The sequence below is a fragment of the Anomalospiza imberbis genome, chromosome 6, assembly GCF_031753505.1.
Source record: "Anomalospiza imberbis isolate Cuckoo-Finch-1a 21T00152 chromosome 6, ASM3175350v1, whole genome shotgun sequence".
Taxonomy (NCBI): Eukaryota; Metazoa; Chordata; class Aves; order Passeriformes; family Viduidae; genus Anomalospiza; species Anomalospiza imberbis.
In genome coordinates, this window is record NC_089686.1 from 43,645,834 (window position 1) to 43,664,105 (window position 18,272).

At 41.4% G+C, this 18,272-nt stretch overlaps 1 protein-coding gene across 2 annotated transcripts in view; it reads right to left on the bottom strand.

Annotated features, from left to right (window-relative positions):
* The window catches only part of LDLRAD3 (low density lipoprotein receptor class A domain containing 3), a 203,096-nt gene that overhangs the window by 148,001 nt on the left and 36,823 nt on the right, over positions 1-18,272 (bottom strand). Inside the window, exon 1 of one of the 2 annotated variants that reach the window (XM_068193761.1) lies at positions 11,442-11,462. The exons of the other annotated variant lie outside the window; for it this stretch is intronic. The gene's annotated coding sequence lies outside the window, so the exon portion shown is untranslated. Of the gene's footprint in view, positions 1-11,441; positions 11,463-18,272 lie in introns of those variants that run through there. 2 annotated transcript variants of the gene reach the window in all.

Below are 18,272 nucleotides of genomic sequence, written 5' to 3' on the forward strand. Positions count from 1 at the left end.
TAGCACACTGGTCTTGTCAAGAAAGTATTTTCAAACCTGTACTTAAAAAACTAAGGTGAGATGCTGAGGCATCCAGCTATCCTGCCCTTCAAGTTTCAATAACCTGTCCTATCCTATCTGTCCTGAAGGTCTCGGGAGACACACGGCATGGAAGACAGACAGATCTGTCTTTACAGTCTAGCTGGGCTTTTCAGCAGATTCATGAGCATGTTTGTAAAGTCCCACCACAGCACTAGAGAGAGGACAAGCACCCTCATTTCCCCTTTTCAGCAAAAGGGACCATATTGTCAGGAGATAACTGACCTTCTAAGGCCAAGAACCACATCAGTGACAGAGCTCAGGCTCTGCTGTTCCTGCAAGCAGCTCACTCCTTTTCAGCAAGCTTCAGGGCTCATGAAAGATCAAGACCCCAGAGATGTCTTAGTCCACTGTGGATGATTGTGTGGGGCTGCATCACAACACATTCTGGGTAAGGGACAGTCACACAGTGCACAGGAATTATTGATTGCACACCCGTGTGTACATTCTCCCCACTCTATTCAAAACCATCTGTTGACTCTGTGCACAAAGAGGTTTTTATTGCTTTTCCACTTGTGTTATAGTCACTACTGTTGTAGAAAGCAGATTCAACATGAAACAAATTCATGTTTAGAACACAGAGCTTATTCCAGAATCCTCCTGCACTTTATTTACTATCAGGATATATGTTTTATAACAATGCTACTGTTTCAGTTGCCTTTCCCTCTCCTTTATTATGGAGATTTTTATTGCCACCATATCTTTTAAAGGTGGCAGCAGTGCTGCCCAGGGGCTTTGGGCATACAATCACTGCTGGCCTGACTGCAGCAATAACAAGTGCTGAGGCAGCACGTGAGGCTAAAGGGGGGTTAAGGGCAGTCACTAGGGAAAACTTCAGGTCTGCTGTGAGCAGCTGTGGTAAATGGCAACGGAGCAACTCATTGCCAGGGAATCTCAGTAAGTCGTCTCCACTTTGCAGTACATGATGAAATTTCCCTGGCAAATTTCTTTTCCTCAGGGTTTGTTTTGCAGCCTTTCCATCGTCTGGGAAGTGAGGGCAAGTGGGGAGCAGGAAAACAAACACTCAACCCACCTTTTATGAGTTGCACAAGGGGGTAATGGCAGAGGGTGCAGTGACAGTGCTGTGGGCAGCTCCCTCAGTGGAGAGGGGTAGAAAGGAAAGGGAGAAAGGGAACAGGGCATTGCTGAGAAGAGGAAATGCAACAGGGGAGACAGAAGGCCAGCTTGGTCATTTGTGAATGAAGTCTTTGTGTTATGAGCTTGGGAAGAGCATCTCGGGCCGTCACCTCCAAGGCAGCTGGAGTGAAAATTTCCCCATTCCTTTATGGACTGCTTGTGTGCAGTCTCAGTTGACGAGCAATCCCAAAGCAGAACCAAAATCTCCCATGCCTGCCATACACTTCCAAAGCTCATATGACAATTTCACATTGGAGACTATGCCTAATAAATCTACCCAACTGCTTTGTGCTACATCTCATCCAGGACTAATCACTTCTGTTAGACAAACTGACCTTTCTCACTGGTTCAGTTATATACTGATGCAGCAAATCAGTACATAACTGATTATATAACAGGTTATATACTGATACACCTGATTTCTGAGCTTTGGCTTTGTTCAAACACCATGATTTTTGGTACAGTATGACTACAGACAAAAAAAAAAAAAAAACAAAACACAAAACCAAAACCAAAACAAAACAAAACAAACAAACAAACAAACAAAAACAAACACAGAAAAAAAGAAGAGGTGAAATGTTCAAAGAAGAGAATGCATTGTTTATCTTTCAGAGAAATGAAGCAGTACCGATGGCCCTACAGGAAAGAGAGAAATCTGAGGTTCAGTAATATCCTGTTTCTACTAAAAAATCTGACATTTTCAGTGTGACCCTGTTGAAGGCAGCAAAAACACAGATGTCTGAAAGCAGATGAGGAGTGGTTTAAGTAGGTGCATTCACACTTCAGGGAGTTCTCAAAGCTGTCCCACACCTTGTGTGCAAATGGAAAAATGGCTGGAATGATAACACTTGTGCTACTTGTCTGGTTGTTTCTGGGAGAGGCACCTTCTAGGACCAGCCAATAATGAAATCACTCTCTTAATGCCCCCTGAATGATTACTATTATCTGCCTTCTCATTCACCAGAGGTTTCACACTTGCTTGGGAAAATTCAGATTCTATCATCTTTCCTGATCACAGTGTCAGGCACAATTTACCAAGGAAGCCAGCTGAATTTCCTCTGAATTCATCCTTATTTTAGTGACCAGTCAGTTTCAGAGAAAAAAAACAAACCAAAAACCAGAAATAGCTATGTTTCTTCCCATTCTGTAGATGAAATACAATCTTGGTTTCATGCATCACTCACAAAACTTTGTGTAAATACATATAATGCACACATGAGCATGCTCCCTGGAAACCAATGATCCCTTTACATAAAAGTACAGAGATGCTATTTTTTCACCCAGAAGCCAGCTGCAAGTATTTTTAAATAGGATAATTTCTTCAACAGTTGAGCTAAAGGGCCCTTACGGATCCAGATCAGGGCCCTGCTGTATTGAAGCTTCATACACACCAGTCCCTCACTCAGACACCTGACTCATAGCAAGCAACCCAGAGAAGAAGACTGAAAGGGCAATAGACAAAAGGGCCACTTCCATTTCACAGCATTTGTAGACAAAGGCAGAGTTGCCTTTGGATAAAATTTCTAATTTCAGCTGTCTGTATCTCACTCTGATACCAGTGGAGCAGGGATGGCTAAGAGGGATGTATGCTCCTTTGCTACTGCAGCTCTGTTTTAGTTTGTGCAGTTTCCTTTCTATCTGTGTTGAAACAATGGGCTAGAATTGTCCTCCATTTAGCAGTTGTTTTAGCATGAAGCTTGGCAGGGGAACCGCTAAGGCAGCAGCATTTCAGTCTGCACAGCTGAAACAGACTGCAGTTGTTAACTGGGGTCTGGAGATGGGACGGTGTGTCCAAAGCCCCAGTCCTGCGCATCCCTCCTTGGCTTTTTCTGTTGTTGTTGGCTATTCAGCAATGCAAATGATCATAGGCAACCTGACTTCCAGAGCCACTTTTCATTTAGAAGGAAAACCGCAAACCACCTCAGTGGTGGTCTGTCCTAAGCCAGGTTTTGTTGACATTTACTTGCCTTCAGAGGTAAGGGCCTGCACAGCAAAAGCAGCAGAGATGATGAGTGCCTACCAAACACACCTGCATTAGCCTAAACTAGCAATTTATTTCATTGCATTTTCCTTATTTTAATTCAGAAAGAAACTACAAAAACATTTGCTTTAACAAAAAGACAACTTCATACAAAACACTGCAGCAAAAGAATAAGACAAAATAGGAAAAATATTTTAAAGTCACTTGGATAGCAGTTACAACATGGTAGCCTCTTATTAAGGAAAGAATAAGTGACACACTGCACACACACCTATTCTTTATCAGCGTGTGTGCACATGTAAAACCTTGAATTGTCTGATGAATGTCTTCAGTTTATAAACATATCTCATTTCTTTTCTTCCCTGCTCTTCCACTCCAGGCCTCTAAACACTATAGGACCAAAAGACAATTGCCTCTCATGGTTTTATTTCATTCTTGATAATATAGATTAGAAGCAGCAAGCCAAGGAGACCTTGGGATGATTTTAATTGCCTGCAGTTCCTTTTGGAAAAGACAAGAATAGATATGGAAGGTCCTTGATGAAAGACAGATGGATTACAAAAGTCTACGTCATTGTAAGCTGCCACAGCAGAAATAGGCATGTGCAGCACTTATTTGATCACACACACAATTCTACCATCTTATAAAGACAGACGATCTTAGAGGCTTCCCACAGCTGGACAGTAAGTTTTTGGGATGAGACTATGATATACATGCAGATATAAAAAAATGAATTACAGCTGGACAATGAGAAAAGAGGGGAGGAAAAAAGGCAAAGTCCCCAGATTACTCATTTCATCAGTTCAGCAGCCATGCTTGCACCCCTGCAATAACACACCTCCAGCATGGCCAGGAGGAATTTTTCCTGTGACACAAGACATCTACACTTTGCCTTGTGCTGTGTCTGCTAGAACTTGTTTCATATTTTTATCTAGATTTGCACCTCACTGACAACCAAAAGGATGCCACAGATGCCTTTCATACAAATCAGAAAAAAATCAGAGCTAACAGGCCATCTTTCAGAGGGAACCATGGTCTCTCATTTTAATCTGACATTGTCTTATGCAACTCTTCTTTCTTGTCCTGAAGTTTACAAAGATCTGTAAAGTCCCATTGCCCTGGGGTCTGGTTAACCCTTTACATTGTTTACATCAGATTGGTTACATATGTGTATATGCCTTTGTGGGTCTGTTCCACCTTTAGTGTGTTGCTGAAGAAGAGGAGCTGTGCACTGAAGAAGGACAGAGAGGAAGCCAGAGCTGTTGAGACCTCCGTTTGACAGGTTGGCAGACACACCATTCAAGAGCTGTAACTATTCTTTAACAAAATTGTCACTGCTGCTAAGACAAGAAACATTTCCTTTGAGGGAAGTTTTAGGTAAAAAAGCACAGTATTAGAGATCAATATCTTTGTGACACCATGATTTCTGAAATTCAGTTACACCCTCAACTGAAGGGCTGGTAGTTCAGAGATACTTGCTCAAGTGTGCTCAGTGGTGTTTGTGTAAACCAAGGGTACTGCTTCTCCTTTGGATGCTGCTTCACCAAGCACATGAGGTCAATTGACTGACTCTTCTTTTGGATTGCCAAGGAAAAGAAATTACTCGTTTGATTTATGATTAAAAATATTTTATAAATTCATGAAAGAGCAAATGGTTTCACTGTTCTAAGAACAAGTAGTTATATAGTGTCATGTTTAAGTTTTTAAAGAAAGGAGGACACCAACGAAGATATTTGACAGCTCTGAAAGAGGAACAAGGAAAGTAAGTTATATAGGGACACTAATGGTTTTACAGGAGACATTTCAGCCTCACAAAGTCCTTGCAATTCTCTAGTGCGATTTCTGCATTGCTCCTGGCGGATCAGCATTGAGAACATACCCAAGTGATGCTTCATCACAGCAAGCAATAAAATCACAGCAAGCAAGAAATAGGAGACACATGGCAATAGACTGAGAGGCAATAAAATTTTACTTAGAAAAAGGACAAAAATTCTAAGAAATTGCGTTTAAACTACTTACAGGAAAAAAGAAACAAAACATAGATATCCACAGGAAATGATTTGTATCCTATTTGGCTGTTTTTGATGCAACTTGAACATAAGAGCCAGTGTACTGAATCTACACTTTCCAAAATGGGACTGGCGCAGGAATCCTGTGCCTTATAATTTGATTAATACACAGCCAGAAAACAGCAAGCTGGACGTTTGTTTTTATTAACCCCTTAAGTCAGCTCAAACTTCTGTAGTTTCAGTATACTCCTAGAACTGCTGGACCATTCAGAGTCATGGAGAGCAATTTTTATGATCCAGGACTTATGAACCCAGATCCTGGTCCACAGCAAAAGGCCATGAATGTGTCACTACCTAAGAGCTGTCAAGAGGGACACTCTGAAAGAACTGGACCCTACCCCAGCATGTGAAGTGGCCAGCACAGCTTTGCACTCTCCTATGCAATGTGATCCAAGCTATGGAAACCAGCTCCAACCTCAGTGGACAATGCACCAATAGCATGGATCATTAATAATAGTTCATAATATGAAGAAGACAGTGTCTCCTAAGTATTATAAACCACTAAGCTGAGGCTGGATCAGGAGAAATTGACAGGCAGTGATTCGTTTTCCCAGGGAACACAGGCTTATAAAAACCTCTAGACATCACAGGATTGGGAACGTTGACGTCCCAACAGTGCTAAAGGGCATCATTATAGGATGAAATGTCCAAATAGTGACAGTAGGGATGAAATGTCCACTGCTCTGCACACAGAAAGAAGCCTCAGGTGGGCTTGCTAAGGAGCTGTTAAAAGTTTTTGGAAGTCACCTTACAGGGAAATATGAAAGCAAGCTGGAATTGGATTTGTACTGCTGGTGTTCACTGTTCAAGGGGACCAGAGGGGACAAAAGTAACCAGAAGCCCACATTTCTGTTTTTAATGATGATACTTTTAAAATTATTTTTTACTGTTTCTGTAAGTTAAATAGATGTTGCAGGTAAAGCTCTGCAGTCAATGTGGATGCTAGAGCCTTTTGCATTAAGATTGGCTACCATCTTTTCAAAGTATTTAAAAAATACTGCTGCACAGTCAGACCTCTCACCTCTTTCCTGTTGGTGTTCTGTGAACCACTACAAGCATTGTAATGCAAATTGTACAATGTGTCTATACTTGATTCTTTCTGAATTGCCACAGCATCTCACAAGACACATGATTTCTGAGCCAGTGAAAGCCATAATTCCTCCCACACAACTGGCACAGGAGTGTTCTTAGTTACTTGCATCGGAGCTGCAACAGGACAAGGACCACTGCCACATTTAACAGTGTGGAACATCTTCTGTGCCACTCAACAGAAGAATGATCTTGTAAGGGCCAGCTCCCTTTAAAACAGGCCAACTTCCAGCACAAGCATGAAAGCCTTTAGTTCATATTGCAGATGTAGGTAAAAATCCGAAAGTAAAGAGGAGAGACCAGAATGGTCCCCACGAGGCCCCCAGCTGCACCACTGCCCCACCCCTTCCCGCAGTGGCTGTTCCTGCTCTCAGCAGTGTGGGGCATTTCACGTGCTGCCCATGTCGGGCTGGTTCCAAGTCATTCTCGCCTCCTGGCAGACGTGACCTGTGAGAAGCAGCTGACAAGCAGTCAGTTCATTGCCTCATGAAAGACTCAGTCACTCAGTCACTGCCATTCAAGCTCGATTTTTCATAAGAACAAGAATGTGCTGTTCCAAATGTTGCATTCAGCATCTTGGAATGATGCCTTTGACCAGGGGCACTGGGGCCAGCAGAAAAATGAATTATTACACAAGACACTGTCTCTGTCTATTTCTACAGTTTAAGGGAAAGATGCAGATACTCAGCCAACTGACTGCTCAATACTGTTGTTTCTGTAGTATCCAGGACCCTGCTAGATTTCTAGAACAGAGACATGACCAAACTGTTCTTCTGAAATAGATGTCAGACTCCTTGATTCATCAAAATGGTGCAAGTGACAGTGCAGGAGATGATGCTGCGCCTGCAGTGGGTGAGAAGTCATGGCTTATGGTAAACAAAGACACATTAAAGCAAGGCTGTCTTAAAAATGGCAAGAGAAGCATGACTTGAGAACATTATTTCTTTGAGTTGTTGATTTTTGTCTCAAAATTGTTTTTATTTGGAAGTTCTTTACCTAGAAATGCGATTGTTTGCTAAATCATAAATATTTTGGGTTTTTCCCAGGTACAATCCCTGACTTCCTCAGATCAGAAAATTATTTAGGCTGCACTTGGCTCATACTCAGGCACCTCTTTTTATAAAACTGAACACCTACAAATTATATTATAGCAATTATAAATATATCCCTTATAAAAAATGAGGAGCTGAGGAATTTCATTATGCAATCTGATAACTAGACAGATGGGAAATTACAGAAAGAGGGAAGAGTAAAAAAAAATCCACATAATTAAGATGGTGAGATGAACCCCTACAGCACACCTAGCACTCACCAAAACCACATCATGCACTCTGATGCACTGGCTCATCACATGTCCATTTCCCTAGAGAGAACTGATTAGTGATTGATCATGTATTCATGTGCTTTTACAGAGTTTCAAATGATGCTCTCATTAGAAAGACTGCTGTAAACCTGTTGTTTAATTGCTGCCAGGTAGATTCCTACCTGCTGGCACACTCCCCTCACTGCTTCACCAAATATCTCCTCAGGCAAATCTCTTCCTCTCCCCTCAAGCTCTCAAGTGCCACACCAAATGTGATCAAACCATACTCTTTAGCACAAGTGAGCAGTGTTTCCTACTATATATGTGTAAAACTGAGATCTGCAGGGACACAGGGTAGCTCCATTCACTCTTCACTCATAATGGGATAAAATGAAGAATCCAGGATGCAAAGACTCCCTCTGAACCATTCAACTCTGTTTCCATCCATCACAGGTAAATACATTCTGTAGGCTCCATCTTAAACTAATAATATTTTCACCTTTGTTTTTTGTCAGGAACAAAATTGTGCTGTTCCAAATTCTCTAAGTGGAAGTCTACTTCAGAGCCTTACTTTTCCTATAGTTAAAAACTTTCTTCTAATTGCTAGCCTGAATGTATTCCTCAATAATCTATGCCCTGCTGTTCTTGTGCCAAGACTGTTAGCTTATTATTCTTTCCATCACACGGGGCAAACCTCTGTTGCCTCTTTGCCATCGTTTTGCTGTGTGACACAAATCTTCTTCTCCTTTTGTATTACCTTTTCCTGAAAGCAAACCATCAGTGAACACATTTCCAGGTCTATTCTTCTTGAATATGAGTGACCAGAACTGCACTCTTGATTCCGAGTACATAACAGCTGTAAAGCTCCTCTCTATCAACTGCACTGGGTGGATTGCATTATTGCATTTGCCCTTTCCCCAGCTGCATCACATTGGCATCTTATGCTGCAAAATGCGGTACAGGTTTTCAAAAAAACATATTGTACAAATTAACTCAACCCTTTCTACAATAAAATAATTGAATTTCTAGACAAAACAAATGCCGCTAGTCTTATCTGGACCAAGCCACAAGCACTAGTGCCTCACTTCTCTCTAAGTTATGAGTCCATTTTCCAGCAAAGCGGATTATGTTTAATCCTTAGGTGAATAACCTTGGACTTGGTACTGTGCCATTTTACAACATTTCTACTGCATAATCTTCAAGGTCATCCAATTCTTCTTGCACAGTATCTTGATCTTCCTTTTATCGATGTGTCTCACAACTTCATGTCAGCAACATAAAGCCATTTCATTAACTCTCTCTACTTTCTGAGCCAAAGTCACTAATAAAAATATTAAGGAAGATTGGTCCCCAAACCATTCCCTGATAAAGTCTCAATAACCTCCCTCCAACCTTCCTATCACTTCCTGGCATTTCCTTGTTACCCATGTGCTTCTGCTACTTTCTAATCCTCATTTTCTCCAGTTTCTCCAACTCCCTGTGAATTGCTTCAAATAATTTCTGTTTATTGCATTTTTTTTGCCAAGATGATCAGTTATTTCATTACTTAAAGGTATCATATAAATTTGGCACAATCTCTGAAAACCTGATGTTGTATTTATTTGGTCACTTGCCTAGGAGAACAACTCTGGCACAGGCACATCCTGCAGTGGAGCAGGGAATTGCAGCAAACCAGGCAAGTTTCTAGAGCCAGGGGAGCCACAGAGAACACCAACACCAGCTGGGAGCTGGCAACTACTCAGAGAGTGGCTGCAGAGGTGTGGGTGGGATTGGGAGGGACACTGGATGCCTCTGCTACCACAGTAAGTAATCCTGGGTACTGCTGGTGAATGGAGCAGGCAAATAGGGCATGGCATGGCAGTTCACAGGATGAGAGCCTCTCCACAGGAAGCCATTCCACTGGTCCAAATTGCAAACTATTCAGCAATTGGTCAGTCCTTGTGGGTTCCTTCCAAATCAGGATAATCTTTTTTTCCTATTTTGCATTCATTCTTGATGTTCTCTGCTTCCCAAATTGATCTATAGTCATGAATATGAGCTGAGGTTAGATTAGTATGTCTGCCTATCCCTGAGATTTCCTTTTGTTTAGTCAAATGGGGTAAATTCAGATTTCACATGTTTACTTTAAAAACCCACAAAATTCTTACTTTGACACCAGGACTTCATGTCCAAATTGTAGCAGGATCCTGGGAAAGGTATAACCAACCCCTCAGGCATGTCCCTGAAGTCCCAAAGTTCCGCACCACCTAGAATAAGGTAGCTGTCTCTCCTTCAGCTCTCTCAGAGCTACTGTCAACTTCCTTTTGTGCACCCCCAGTAAGGAACAAAGGTGGAAAAGTATTGGCTTGATCAGGGCCATAAAAATAATTTTTTTCTGAACAAAAAGGCAGAGCAGTTTCTCAGTTTTGGAGCTCCACTGATGTTACATCTAATTGTAACCCACCTTTATTGCACAGTGTATCTTCTCCCATCCATCCCACTCTTTCCTCAGTTTGTAATTATTTGATTGCAAAATCTTTTTTTTCTCTATTTGCTTTATTTGCCTTTGCTTTGAGTCCAGCTCAAGCTGATTTTGACAGCTCTTTCTCTCTAGGGAGACATGTGAAATTTTCCCCTGAGTTTTAAACTTTTATGCTTACTTGAGCTACATCATTAATTTAGACCTAGGGCCTAAAAATTCAATTTATGCCTTTTAGAACTTTTTAATGTCAAAAGTGGTAATCATGCTTAGGATAATAGTAATGTTAAGGCTGAGATTGTCCAACATCATGTTCACTGTAGTTTAAGCATCCATCCTGAATAAAATTTTTCTAACTTACGTGACCTGAAGACTGAGAAGAACAGGCGAAACTCTCAGAACAAATCTCATTCATGTTGCTTCACTCCTCATGAGATACCACATACTGATATTGATTCAGTCTTTGAGATTGAACAGTTGATTGTCTCCATAATTAATTCTTCCACTTCCTCTCAGTCACAAAGGGGGAGCTCCATGAATATCTGGTAAGTAAGTTGTACCCTGGCTCACATTAAAAATGGGAATGCCTCCCAGGATCCCACATAATGAGCAACAATAATAAAAGATGACAAGGACCAGGAACACTTTTTTTCTACTAAATACACATTGGAAGAGATAGGAAGACTAGAAGACAAAGGGTTACAGTTATTACTTGCTCACTAGCTCTGCTTGAATGTGTAGGAACTCCCACCCATTACCATGACTCATTAGCAATTTCCCTTCCAGAAACACTGGACAAAATGGACAAAGAGGTATTTATGTCAAAGTGAATCCTTGTCCTCAGAGGGCTTCTGATGCCACATTGCACTGGGGCCATGAGGCCCCCATATTCTTTTTGGTATTCAGAAAAGAAATCTCTATTAGGAAAGGAGGGGAACAATCATGCAGCATTCCTGGCTGTTGTGCACACTTGAGGGCTCTTTAGTTAAGTGTCCATTTGCACAGCAGCCTGCATGTCTCTGCTCTCACAACACCTACGCCAAGGCTTCTGAGCCTTCCGTCACCGCATCACCATGGAACTCTTCTACTGTCAGGAAATGGCACAAAAAATTACACACATCTTGTTCCCTGATCATTATAATTGGGAACAAAAATCTCTCAGACATCCATGGACATCCGACATGACTGCCTAGTGGGGAACAGACCTCACTCTGAAGATACCTGAACATTTCCATAATAGTCAGGAAGTTTCACAGTTCCTGCCCCCATTTAGCCAGGGAGCCTGGGACAGACCCTATGACTGCTGTGAGGGGCTCCCATGCAAACCTGAGCGCTGGCAGCTCTCCATCACTTCCAATGGGCAACAGCTCCAAGGGCAGAGTTAAACTGTCTTGTACCTAATAGTGCCCCAGGCTCTCAGCCTGCTCATCTTCAGGCCCCTCTAGAAGAGTGAATTTAGTGGAGATTATTTTTGGAAGAGGCAAATGCCTCTTCCAACAACTCACTTTATAGAGTAAGAAAGGCAGAAAAACTGAACAGTACTTTTTCCCATTATTAAGTATCCAGGAAGTGTATTTAAGAAATGAGGAAAGTGGAGAGCATTTATATCTAAATGAAGGATAGAATTCCACCTCTCATATGCCCTCAGAAGAGTAGAGGAAATGTGCCACAGAGACATCTGGACATTTTTCAGGACTTGAGTGCTTTCCATCTGGGACCATAAATAAAAAAGTAGCACTACAAAAATTTCACATTTCTAGACCAGACAATAAAATTACCTACCCCCAGAACCATTAGATGCCAGAACAGAAAAAAAGTACAACTTCACTTTTAATAATTCTGGATCAAAATAGAACTGCATTTAGATGTGACAGTAGCTAGGACAGAATTGGTAGTATGCCTGCAGATCAGCCAAATAGAGCAACACAAATGGCACATCCAACAGGAAGTACTGACACGTGTGCAGGACAAAGCTGAGATGCAGCAAGCTGACCCAGGCCTCCTCCTGTTGCCCATGTGTCCACCAGAGCCCTGCCCAAGTGTCCAGGAGACAGCTAGTCAGCATGACTGCTTGCAGGAACCAGCTGTGCTTCTCAGAAAACTCATGCACTCCAACACAGCTGGAAAAAGCAGCTGACAGTGAAACTCTGGCAAGAGCCTACTGTTATACTGGCCAAATCCAAACATTTGTCCAAAAACCCAAACAAAGCAAAGCAAAATTCCCACTGCAGTCAAGTGGACTCTTGTATAAACATGGCTAACCAAGGTCTTCGAAACAGTGACTTTTCTCCTCTTATACCTCTGACTCATTTCTGGAAGTACTTCTACAATTAATGCTAATTAATTAGAGTTAATACTACTACTAAAACTGTTGTTTTAGAGGCTGCCTGGGCAATATGGATAATATGGATGCCCACAGACTTCTATTTTTAATGGGAACTCAGTATTCAGATGTCTTAAAACACTTCTCTGTTCTCACACAGTACATAAACCCCCTTCCTTGATAATATACCATAACTCAGTGGCACAATCCTGACATGGGGACCAGGGTAGTGACCTCCCTCTGAAGCAAAAAGGTTTCTCCAGGCCTGCTCCAGGCAGAGAGACTGGGGTGGGAACTGCCATTCCTGAGAAGCCAGAGCAGAATAGTGTTCTTCACAACTGACAGTGGCATGTGCCCTTGCCTGCTCAACACACACACACTCAGGCTGGAGAGTGTTTAATGAGCCATTCTGCCAGCTAATGCAAAGGCTTTATACTAGATAAAACAAGGAAAAAATGCAGCTTTAAAATGGAAAATGTTCCCTCTTACATAAAATGGCATGATTTCACTAAAGAGGGTAATTTACATTTATTGTTTGAGGAGTGAGTACTATGTATTTCTTGCAAAATATGCATTTCTTAAAAGCTGAGAATAATTCAGAAATTGTTTAGAAAAACCACCTCCCTTGAAACTATGTAGAGCATTTCAGATTAATCTCACCTTCATCATTTGTTTTTTATCTTCAAGATAGACTGGCCAGCTCAGGAGTCCCACACTTCATCCTCAAACTCTCCCTAATTCCAATGGTGAAATGTCAAGTCTCCAGGCCTCTTGTCATGCAGTTTACTTACTTTGGCGGGGTTCATCTGAGCACAGCCAAAGCAGGAATTAAAACTAAACCCTACAAAGTAACTAGAGCAAGTCTATGATCCAATATAAGATTCAGTTCTTGTTTTCCATTTCCCATACAATCCACCTCTGATTAAAACAGGACAAAAAACATATTTCGGTCCACCACCAGTGGCTTGGGGACAGAGTGGATTAATTACCATAAATGTTCTTCTACACAGGTTTCACAGTCTGGTACCACCAGGTCGCTGAGGTAGTTTGCAGGACTAGAGCACCATTAAGTTTTGCCTCTAAGGCAACGCAGGCTCCTGGCAGAAGCAGCACTGATGCTTACACTGCTGTCACTGCACTTAGGAAATTGTCCTTTACCACCTTGGATTCAGGAATGAAATAAGGTATATGGAAGTTTTGGCACCAGTAATTGATTTGACTTAATTTGCTAAGACTACCTGAAGAAGTGACCATAGGACCTGAGCAGGTTTATTGTCCCCCTCTCCTGCCCAGTCTCTTCTAGCATAGATACAAAGCAGCAGATATTAACCATTATAAATTTCCACCTAAAAAAAACCCAATAAAGGGTAGTAGTACCTGTAAGAACTTACCCATAAAGGAATATTTCCAAATGAACTAAGAATGTCTTTCTGAAATACAACAGCTATTTTGCTTTCACTTCCCATCTGCACATTCCCCTTTCACATTAAGAATTACTCCTTGCAGTTCAGTGTCTGAACTGCAGAACTAAACCACTGAACTAAACCACACGGTAGCCTTCTTGGTGTAGAAAAAGAGTGTTGATTGCATCAGGGGCAGACTGCTGGTTTCAAGCCCGTGACTCCCAGCTAGCTGTCTGGACCAATAAACCTGAGAAGCAGCCTTTCTCCTGCATCAAAAAGGTAAGCAGCAATGCACCTACTGGGTGCCTCTAGAAATTGCTGTCATGCACACGCATATAAACACAAAGGTCAAATTATCTCTTTCAAGGTGATGCAGAGATTTCATTATTTTGAAAATGATAGAATCCAGTGGAGGTGAATCCTTATTAGATGGAGTGGTCAAGTGAAACACATTGTTTTATTCATTATGAGATCGTGACTGCATTATCAAAAAAGTCTATGGGTTTCTACTCAGCATTTTCCCTACCTGTACTGCTCTGGTTTAAACTGGGTCTCCTGTTCTTTTGTTTCCCAGCCTTTCCCTCTTTCAGGCTCTGAAAATGAAACCAGCCTGCTGGATACCTGAATGCTTGATTTGATGACTCAGTGCTCAGGACACAGTCCTGAACCCTATAGTCCTGGTGTGAAGTCACAGATATTTTGGAGTCAGCTGGGTCTGATGTAGTAAAATGGCACCAGACTTACTTACCAAGACATGGGGAAAGAACAGAGGAGACTGAAAATCTAGGACAGAAATCTAGGGATTGGATCTTCAACATTCCAATCTTTCCTGCAGCTTACCTCATCAATTACCCTCAATGATGACATAGTTCTTCAATGCCACTGTTTTGTCAGCTGATTCACAAGAGTGTTGGGAAACTTGAGTAACTTATGTGCCCACTGATACACAAAATAGCTTTGGTGGGTTTCCAGAGACAACTGAAGTGCTCATACCTTCAAAAATCTTGGAGAGTGTCAGAAAATGATGTGAGTGTATGGTATGTTTTTCTTCTATCTTCTTTCATAGAAAAACTTCTATGTTTTTCTTTGCAGTGTGATGACCCAGTAGAGCTTGGGTTAAGTAGGAGAACTCTGGAGTAATTTAAATGCCTTCCTTTGGCCCTCTTCACTCTGCATAAGCCCTCTGGTACCCCCGGTGTTTCTCCCCTCCTGTACCCTCCCCACACACTCTGCAATTCACATTAGCACTTGGAAGTTCAGTACTGTTTGAACTCCAAACATCTGCCACCAAATTATTTCTCTCTCCCAGTTCACTGAGCAGACATTCTGCATCACTGAACTACAGAGTTTATCCACTGACAACAGGCTGATCATGGCAGTGCTGGCCTTTCACAGATAAAGTGCACTTATGTGAGGGGAAGCACCCAGAGCGCTCTGCAAAAAAAAAAAAATAAAGAGGATGGTTCTTCTGATAACTCTGACACAGGGAGTTCCTTCCCTTACCTGGCTCCAAAAGACCCTCAAAGCAGGTATCTGATACAGTAAGTGGTCCATTAAATTGAGCCAGCCTCTAAATGACAGTGAAATGCCTTTGGCAGGCACAGATGTGCCCGTTGTGCATGCAACAAATTGATTAAGGTCCATGCTGTCACAAGGAAGAGTCAATCAATCCAGAAGGGTTGGTTGCTAATTCCTAGCCAGGAGGAAGCTTCCCTGCTGTGCAGGGGATTATACAAGCTTGAATCTACAGGCATGCTTTTTTTTTTTGTTCATTGGCAGAGCGACTGGGGGTACAGATACTGCTTTTAAGTGTCCCTTTACTGATTTAAATTAGGGGAGAAAATAATCTAAAGTGCTCATGACATCTACATGAATGCAAAATGAATTCATCATGATTGGCATTATTACAATGAGCAGCAAATCCCTTCATAATGGCAGGACATTTAAGAAGTAATGTGCTACTGGATCCCTTGTCTATAAAAGTGATAATAAGGAAATGGCTGTGTCACATATATTTAAGATGAAGCCAGCTACCGGCAAGCTGCTGCTTCAAAGACTCAAAAGAGAAATGCAAATGCTTGTGTTTTTTAGCACCTCAGCTGCACAATTATTGTTGCTCTGTACTTAATGGATTTTTTCTTTCTCTGAATCTGAGCCATGTAGACCACTTTACAGTGCTGAAATGTTCCCTATAGGATGCTTGCTACTGCCATATCTAACCCAATTTTCAGACTTGTGAAAAGAGACGCTTTCAGCCATTCCCTTGGAAAATTTTAAAACTTTTATGCAGTCTCAGAAAAGTTAAGGGTTGGAACAGGCACCTATAACTCAACCCAAATCTCATTTCTCTATTATCTACAATCAGGATTAGAAGACACCTAAGGCACACAAGTTTTATCTGTACTATTACATGAAGCCATTCAGCAAAAATCAAATTCATCTCACTGAAGGCAAAGCATTGGTTACTATGAAGCACACCTCAGTGCAAAAAATGAGTGTGCAAGTGTGCATGTGCAGAGCAGTAAGGCCAAAAAATATTTCCTGGACAGATATTCAGACTTCCCTTGCAAATGCCATATCTATACAGTCAGCAATGGCTGTAACCAAATCACACCACCAGCAGAAGTTGCACCAGCATTTGGCAATTCCTTTTTTTCCATATCCCTGTGATGGAAGACTGAAAACATCTTAGGTAGTTAGCTATTCATCCCAACAACTCAGGTCAAAAATACCCAACAGGAAGCAGAGCACCTGGGAATTGTTGAAATAAATGAGTGCAACACTACTGAAAAACAGGTGTTTTATTGGTCAGTGCCACCAGTACAAATTTTGGCTCAGTGCCTTCAGCACTTTATTAAATATCCATGATCCACAGTAAAACATCTCTTTTTCCTACTCCTCTTATGTTGTCCCTTACCTTCTCCCTGGGATACAAAACTCCTTTTTTAACACAGACAGGCCACAGCAGGGTGGTGGAGTTGCATTGTAAGCCTGCCCTATAAACTGAAAAAGATCCAGAGACACTACTTTTTGTGCTTGCAATGAGAAGAACCATTTGCTGGTGCTGTCTTAAGACGATGCTCCTGAGAATGCTTTGACAACAAAAATATTTATAACCTCAGCAATTTTATTGAAAAATTTAAAAGCTCAGATGCTAGGAACAAATAGGTTTGATATCTCATACACAAAGGGAGTCTTTGTAATCAAGTGTCATTAAATTTCTATGAAAGCTAGTGGTGTTCATGTTTTAAGCTGCTTTAGGAAGTAGATGACAAGGGAGAAGTTGTTCCTATGTGCTCTTAAAACGTGACTCCTTTTGCAATCAGTTTCACAAAAACTTGGTAAGCTAGCTTAAAACACCTCATATTTGTTAGAGGATTGTAATACAAAAAAGGCTCTCATTCAGCACTTCTGCTTTTGTGCTTTCACTTTGCTTCAACATAAATGTTTTTGTAGAAAATTGTTGCATTCCATCCAAGCTGTATATCAGGCCCGAAAAAAAGGGAACTAGAAAGCAACCAAGAAATTCATTTGCAGGCTGTGGACTGGCTGCTATTGCTCAATAATATGCAAAATTACTGCTATAGTGAATTCATGAAAAAGGATATCCTGTTTCTCATTTTTTCTGCTGGCTTCCAAACCCAGTATAAAAGAAAATAACATGTCCCACAGTTCTCTCACCATGTTCTGAAACAAAGCCATGAAGCTGACCTGTTCCATTTCTGAAAACCTCAGTTAATGGGAAGAACCTGAGCCTGACTTTCCACTCCATCTTGGCAAAGGCTAGCAGTGACCTTTCCAGAAATGGCCCAAGTCCCCAGCTAAGCCCAAACTTTGGGCCTTCCACACTGTTGTCTGTGCCCAGCTTTTGAATGCAAAGGGAGAATCATAAAATTCTTGGGTTTTGGTCAGACTATCTTTTCGAGACACAATTTTCCCTTTTTCAAAGACCAGCTCCACTACTGAGGCAAATGAAATGCAGGCAAGAGAGGCTCCTTCCTAAGTGCAACAATAAAAAAAAGCACAGTGCCAGAATTCACCCCCGACCGTCACCAAGTAGTGTATCACACTAAAACTGCAAATTTTGCCGAGTCAAAGTGCTAAAAAGGGAGCTATTAGGAAGTTTTAAAAAGAAAAAAAGTCAACTTGGAAATCCTGCCATATATTGAGATTGGATGTAAAATTACAATAGACTGAAAAGTTCTGTTTTGAAAAACACAAGAATATTCTACAATGTTACAGCCCAACTACAACAGTAGCTGAGTACACATTTTGTGGATTTCCCCCCATATCTGTCTCACTGGGACAGTAAAACAAACAAGTGTGAAAAAAATCAAAACACTAAACATGTATCTTTTCAGTAACAGCCTTCCCTCTGCTTTGTTCCATGAAAGCAGGCAGTAAAACACTGACAGGAGACCATCCAACGAT